This window comes from Mastomys coucha, unplaced genomic scaffold, assembly GCF_008632895.1.
Source record: "Mastomys coucha isolate ucsf_1 unplaced genomic scaffold, UCSF_Mcou_1 pScaffold13, whole genome shotgun sequence".
In the NCBI taxonomy this organism is placed as follows: Eukaryota; Metazoa; Chordata; class Mammalia; order Rodentia; family Muridae; genus Mastomys; species Mastomys coucha.
In genome coordinates, this window is record NW_022196895.1 from 18,627,216 (window position 1) to 18,634,463 (window position 7,248).

General features: G+C 40.1%; 1 pseudogene; it reads left to right on the forward strand.

The window, feature by feature from the left end:
- The first annotated feature begins 5,014 nt into the window (after nucleotides 1-5,014).
- Nucleotides 5,015-5,911, forward strand: LOC116087803 (annotated as a pseudogene).
- The last annotated feature ends 1,337 nt before the right edge of the window (nucleotides 5,912-7,248 follow it).

The following is a 7,248-nucleotide window of genomic DNA, read 5'->3' on the forward strand; positions in this document are numbered from 1 at the left end:
AATTATTGTCTATATTCCCTTCCATTGACTGCTTTCTGAAGCTGAGTGCTATGTTATCTGAAATGTAAATCTTCCACAGTTATGTTGTAAAATATGGTCGGTAGAGGTAAAACTGACAGTTTTTGCCATAATTTGATGCTTTATATCTTGAATTCTTCTTTGACCCCACACAGGCAGGGAAGGAAGAGACCCCTTCCTTCTACAGCTACAGGGTAAAAAGGTCCAGGCTCCCTGGTAGTCTTCTCTGACATGCGAGAGATGCAGGAACCACAACTCAGTAAGGCAGAAGTTCTCAGATGGTCTCCTTTGGATATATCAAATTGTATGTGTTAAAAACTTTTAAAATATTCTTGAACTTAAAGCTAATACTTACAGGGAAGAATCACTACCAGTTGAATCTCTCAGTGATTAAACTACGTCCCTTAGTTCACACTGGCAGGAAATAGTGGAGTTTAACCTCAAATATGGGTCAGATTCTGACATCATGTTCATTCAGTAGCCCCATAATTACCTCTAGAAAGCCAGACTTTATCAAATAAATACAGTGGTCACACTGGACTGTGCAACTAGGGCCTGCAAGGTGGGAAAGGTGCTGATGCCAAGCCTGAGGACCTGAGTCCCAGCCTTCAAATACAACCAGTGTAGGAAGAAGATGGACTCCTGAAAGTTGTCCTCTGGCCTCTACGTATAAGCCATGACACATGTGTACACACACACACACACACACACACACACACACACACACACACATACACACGCGCGCGCGTGAGCGCTAAGTATATCAACAAATATAGAAATAAATAAAATTTGAATTATGAAGGCTAAGATAGTAGCATTCATCATACTATTCACAGTACCTCACTAGCATTTTTAAACAATATGTTATGAACTGTTAGTGCATGTGTCTTCCATACTATAGTTGATCCACATTTTGACTCTTTTTTTTTGTGTGTGTATGACAGTCATAACCAAAACCACAGATAATCCTGTCAAAGGAAAGGAGTCCACAACAAAGCTTCTAGATATACAGTGGTCTCAGGACAGTTCAACCCATGCTGAGGACCTAGTGGCTGGTGCTCTATTCTGTGCTCCTCCCTGCTCTCCTGTCCTCTCCCATCAGTTGGGCCTTTGTGAGCCAAAGGCTGATTAGGGGCTGGTTTCAGCAGGCTCTGCCTCATTCGTCTTATCCTGAGTCCTACCAGTGTAAGATACCTATAGGCATATAGTGCGGTGCTCTGCTATGGCAGGAATAATTCCCCCACTAGTCATCTCTTTTAGAACTCTTTTTACTATATAGTATGTGTGTTTGTCCTTTATGTGTAGGCATACACATGTGTCCGCAATAGTGCACATGTGAGGTCGGAGGATACTTTCTGCAGTGGGTTTCTCTCTTTCTATATTTATGTGGGAAATAGGAACATCTTCAAGTCATCCAGTTAGAGCAAGTGCTCCTACCTACAAAGCCATCTCACTAGCTCCCTGTCCTCCCTCTCCCTCTTTCTCTCCCTCTCTCTCCCCCTCTCCCTCTCCCTCTTTCTCTCTCTCCTCTTTTTCAAATAGATTCTTTTCTCATATGATACATCCCAACCACAATTTCCCCTCCCTCAACTACTCCTAGCTCCATCCCATCTCCTCTCTTCCTCAGATCCACTCCTCATCCATTTCCTCTTCAGAAAAGAGCAGTCCTCCTAGACAAAACAAAACAAGCCGAAACAAACTACAATGGGACAAGGCAAAAGCCCTCCTGCTGAGGCTGTACAAGGCAATCCAAGAGGAGGAAAAGAGTCTCACGAGCAGGCAAAAGAATCAAAGTTAAACTTGTTCCCACTCTTAGGAATCTCACCAAACACCAAGCTAATCGCCATAGAATATACACAGAGAACATGGTACAGACCCATGTCTTAGGCCTTAAGCTTGTCACTTCAACGTCTGTGGGACTATTTGAACCCTGCTTAGTTTCAGTGAGCCGCATTCTCCTGGTGCTGTCTATCCCCTCTGACTCCTACAGTCTTTCTTCCCTTCTTCTTACTAACCCCCAGTCTCCAAGGGGAGGGACACGATGGAGACCTCCAAGCTAGACTCTCTCTTCACATAGCATCTGGGTGTGGGTTTCTTCACCTGTTCTCATCTGTGTCAGAGGAAGCTTCTCTGATGACAACTGGACAAAGTTCCAATCTGTGCATATACAAAATATCATTAGGGATCATTTTACTGATTTTTTTTTTAACCAAGACTATTTAGTTCTACCCTAGGTATCTGGACTATCCAGTCTCAATTTCTTGGGTATCCACATAGTTTAGGGTATAGTCTGTTTCTCTCATGGACCTTAAGTCAAACCAAATATTGGCTGGTCACTCCCACAAGTTCAGTGCCACCATTGCCAGCAGAACATGTTGTATGTAGGTGAAGGGTTGATGTCCAGGTTTCTCTTTCTGTAGCCTACAGAGTACCTTCTGGAGACTAGAATGTAGGGGCGAAGGCACTCCATGCCTGCAAACCTCCATCTCTCTATGATCAATGAGCTGTGCGGAAGTTGTCTTAGCTGTCAGTTCTCAGAGAATGAGTTCCATCTAAACTCCCTTCCCACAGGCTTTTACCCACTTCTCCTGCAATGCCTCAGCTGATGCTTTCCTGGATGCTGTTCTGATAGACTGTGAGGTGCCCAACACGAGCTTCAGGGTGTTTGCTACTACCTAAATCTCAACAGGCTAGTGTAGAAAGGTTGGCCCCTTGCTGTACATCAGAGCTTTAAAGGAGGAGCTTAAAGCAAATATTGGATTTTCAACAGTTTAAACTTTCATTTTAAAGGGGAAAACAAGTACACTATCCTATTTTTTGGTACACAGAGTGATGCTGATACATGTATCAAAGAGACAGGAGGGATTATTCTGAAGGGAGAAGACAACATTTCTAACATATGAACTGTCCCCACTGCGGCCAAAGAAATCATTACATTGATTCCCACTTTTTTTTTTCTGATGGACTAATGAAATGTAATTTTCAGTATTGAACAATACTGAAAATTAAAAAAATCCAACTAGGTTTTGTAACACTGTAATGAAATTGGGAATATAATAAAAATATTATTTTACTCTATATTATTTGGGAGAATATCCATCATACAAGTAGTTTAAAAATCACAGCTCTTAAAGAATGAATTGGGCTAGAGAGATGGCTCAGCAGTTAAGAGCACCGATTGCTCTTCCAAAGGTCCTGAGTTCAAATCCCAGCAACCACATGGTGGCTCACAACCATCCATAACAAGATCTGACTTCCTTTTCAGGAGTGTCTGAAGACAGCTACAGTCTACTTACATATAATAAATAAATAAATAAATAAATCTTATTAAAAAAAGAATGAATTACATAATGCTTTTTTAAACAATAGTACATTTTTTCCAATTTTCTAGATCTTTCCTGTTGTCAGCAGTAGGCATTCTACAGATATTAATACATATTCTTTGTAGAGAAACTGAGAAGTGAGCCACATTTCATGAACATCTAAATTTAAAAGAAAACATTAAAAATGTATTCTTGACTCTTCCCACACAGATTTGTCAAGGAACTACATAAGACTGCATACTGCATAGCATAAATATGCATTCTCATGTGATAAGCTGTAAACAATTTAGAGCTATTTAACCAAAATTCCAAATTACTACTTTTCTAGAGAGGTAGAAGTAGATGGTATAGGGACTTCTACAGTTCAAGTAGTAGTGTTTGTCAATTTATCATGGTCTTGTTTTGTCTTTTTTTTATTAATATATACTTTTGTACATTTTACTGGGTTTCATAAGGACAATTTCATATAAAATATAAACTTCTTTGGCCATGTTCTTCGGCATGCTCTCCATCTCCTTTCCCAAGTGTCCCACTAACCCCCTTTCTCTTTCTTGCTGATTTGCTTGTGCTTTCATGTAATATATGCATACATGACTTTATATATCTATATAAAATCTGTCAGCTACAAATCAGAGAAAATACTTTGAAAAGAATATATGTTTGAAAAAATGTAGCTAAAATTATGCAATGCCTGATGCCAAAATGAGAAGTATTTGGATTCTAAAAGAGAGATTTTTTTTGTATTTGGCCAAATTATAAAACCCAGGAGATATTTTCCTAACCCTGTTGCCTTGCACATAAATATTTTAATTTCTTTTTCAACCAATTTGCTAACTTTAATTTCTTTTTCAACCAATTTGCTAACTTTCAACAACTTCCAAGTTAGTTGCAAAAACAAACAAACAAAATATCTCCCTGGCTCTGGGGGATGCTGGAGACAAGGTAAACTTCAACAATTCTTTGTATCACTCTAGAGTGTGTATCACAGTTTAGTTCACCGATCCAAGGAGACTGCAGTTGGTTGCATATATCTTGAGAAGCACCTTTTATAGCCCTAATATCTATTATGTCTAATTAGGAACAAAATTAGCATTAATTCTAATTAACTTACTCTATTAAATAGCTAATTTAGGATTACATTAGCTTCATCAAAAATAAGATATTTTGTGATGTTCTCACTAAAACCTAATATGAGTTATTTGACAGATTTCAATGACAAGAGAAATATTTGGTATCTTTAGTAAATTAAAAAGAACTAAAGGTAAATAATTATTTCTGGAAATTGTGGATTTTTACATTTGCTAATATACAAACTTGCCAGTGTATGGATGCTTGTATGCAGTATTAAGAGAGCACATGCAGTGGATTTGGACACACCATCTTAACTCTTTGGGATTAATGAAATAAGATGTACAGTAGCCTTTGACCCTGGGTCTTCTTCCAAAAGCCTTTATGAGGCTGATCATGCCCTGAAACTCCTTATCAAAGTGAATAGAAGAGAAAAAAAAAAAGGACTTGTCTCCATAAGCTGAGAACTAGTTTATTGTATGATTTCTCGGAGAGATATAATTTACCACACATAGAAAGGGCATTAGGCTTTACGAGCTACCTGGGGACAGGTCCACAGTGCATTGTTCTTGGTTCCCATTCCAGCTTAAAGGGAAACTCACACAATGCCCGGAGCCCTTGACATCCTGGAGAAGAAGGAGGAGGGTGTCCTCGAATTCTTTGCTGCAGACACCCACTTAGGTGGCACTAACCTTGACTTTCAGGTGGAGCAGTACATCTACAAAAGGAAAAGTGATGGTATCTACAGTATCTACATCATAAATCTGAAGAGGACCTCAGAGAAGCTGTTGCTCGCAGCTGGAGCTATTGTTGCCATTGAGAACCCTGCTGAGAACCCTGCTGACATCAGCATCATCTCCTCCAGGAACACTGGCCACATGCCGCTTCACACCTGGGACCTTCCCTAACCAGATCCAAGCAGCTTTCAGGGAGTGACTGATCTTAGGGCCACAGAGGCCTCTTATGTCAACCTGCCCACCACTGCTCTGTGTAACACAGATTCTTCCCTGAGCTATGTGGACATTGCCATCCCATGCAACAACACGGGAGCCCACTCAGTGAGTCTGATGTGGTGGATGCTGACCCAGGAAGTATTCCACATGCAAGGTACTATCTCCTGTGAGCATCCATGAGAGGTCATGCCTGATCTTTACTTCTACAGAGACCCAGAGGGGGTTGAGGAAGAGGAGCAGGCTGCTGCTGAGAAGGCTGTGACCAAGGAGGAATTCCAGGGTGAATGGACTGCACCGGCTCCTGAGTTCACTGCTGCTCAGCCTGAGGTCGCCAATTGGTCTGAGGGTGTGCAGGTACCCTCTGTGCCCAACCAGCAGTTCCCCATGGAAGACTAAAGTGCGCAGCCAGCCACTGAGGACAGGTCAGCATCTCCCACAGCGCAGGCCACCGAGTGTATTAGAGCCACCACTGAGTGGTTCTGGGCTAATTTGCAGACACCTGAGCAAAAGGAAAAAAGGTGGAAGGAAAATAGAGTTCCTAAAAGATGAAGAGAAAAAAAAAGGAAAGGCCAGTAGACAAACAAAAATGGGTGCCGTCCAACTTCAGCTTGGTGAAGCATTGGTTTATCAGGATTTCTTGCTGGAGCAAAAGTGACTGAATGATAACTACAACATAGGGCATATGCTAGACAGCACACAGGGAACTGAACCACCAGTGTCCCCTTCACAGCATGGATGACTCTTGAAAATGTATATCACTGAGTCCCTGAGTAATTCCTGAGCAGGTACACTGACTACACTAACTTCCCTACCAATTGATTGGTTACCTGGTATACAGCCTTGGGATTTGTGGAGGCCTTGTGAGCCTCCACACTCTAACCAAGATGGAACGTTAGTGAGACAGTGTCATGAGTCTCTACTAAAGTGATAGGAGATCTGTACTTCAGTGTAGTCATGGTCATGTCCAAGTGCAAGGAATCCACTTCACAACAGCTAATTATACACTGACACGCAGATGCACACACATAGAACAAGTGCATAGGTAACAATGTTTGCAATAACCTGAAGGATATGTGATCAGTCTTGCAGCTTTAGGATTTGTTTAATTATATTCAAGTTAAAATATTTGAGGAAAAAATCTCTGTGCACACATTTAAATTCATTTTCAGTAGTGACATGTTTCCTAAATACCATCTCTATTTAAAAAGTAAATTTGGAGCTCCTGTTAATGTGTTGACATTTATTTGAAGGATTTTAACAATACTTACCTTGACTTTCTAATTAAATGTATTCACTTGTACGCACTCATACATGCACACACTCTTTCCCAGTCCCAGTCACACATATACACACTTTCATCTACACACCGTTACACAAACAATTTATAGTTAGCTAAAGATCAAGAGGAATTCATGAAGAGTGGGACATATTTTATTGTGACACAGTTCTAATATAGTAGCAATTCTAGCAGAATTTATTCTGGGAATAATGTATTTGCAGGTGCTATAAATATTGCTCCCTATTTTAATACTTTCCTTATCAACTTGTAAAGAGAACCTCAAATTTTATAAATATGAAAAACTCAAAAAGGCTGTTGTTGTCTGGGGAAAAAAGACACAGAGTATTTTTCACCAAGAGTAAAATCTAGAATATAAAAATGTACACAGATCTCTAAACTCCCCTTTCAAATCTTCAATGTCATTAAAGTTTGATTTTATAGATCTCTCCTGTATACATACTTATAAAGTGAAAATAGAGGCTATGCACAGACAAGAGCCTTCTATACACATATCAAATGGTTTTGATGTCACAGCAAGCAACAGAAAGAAGCCCAGGCAGTATATGACAATTCTGGAACCTCAAGACATTTACTGTCTGTTATAAAA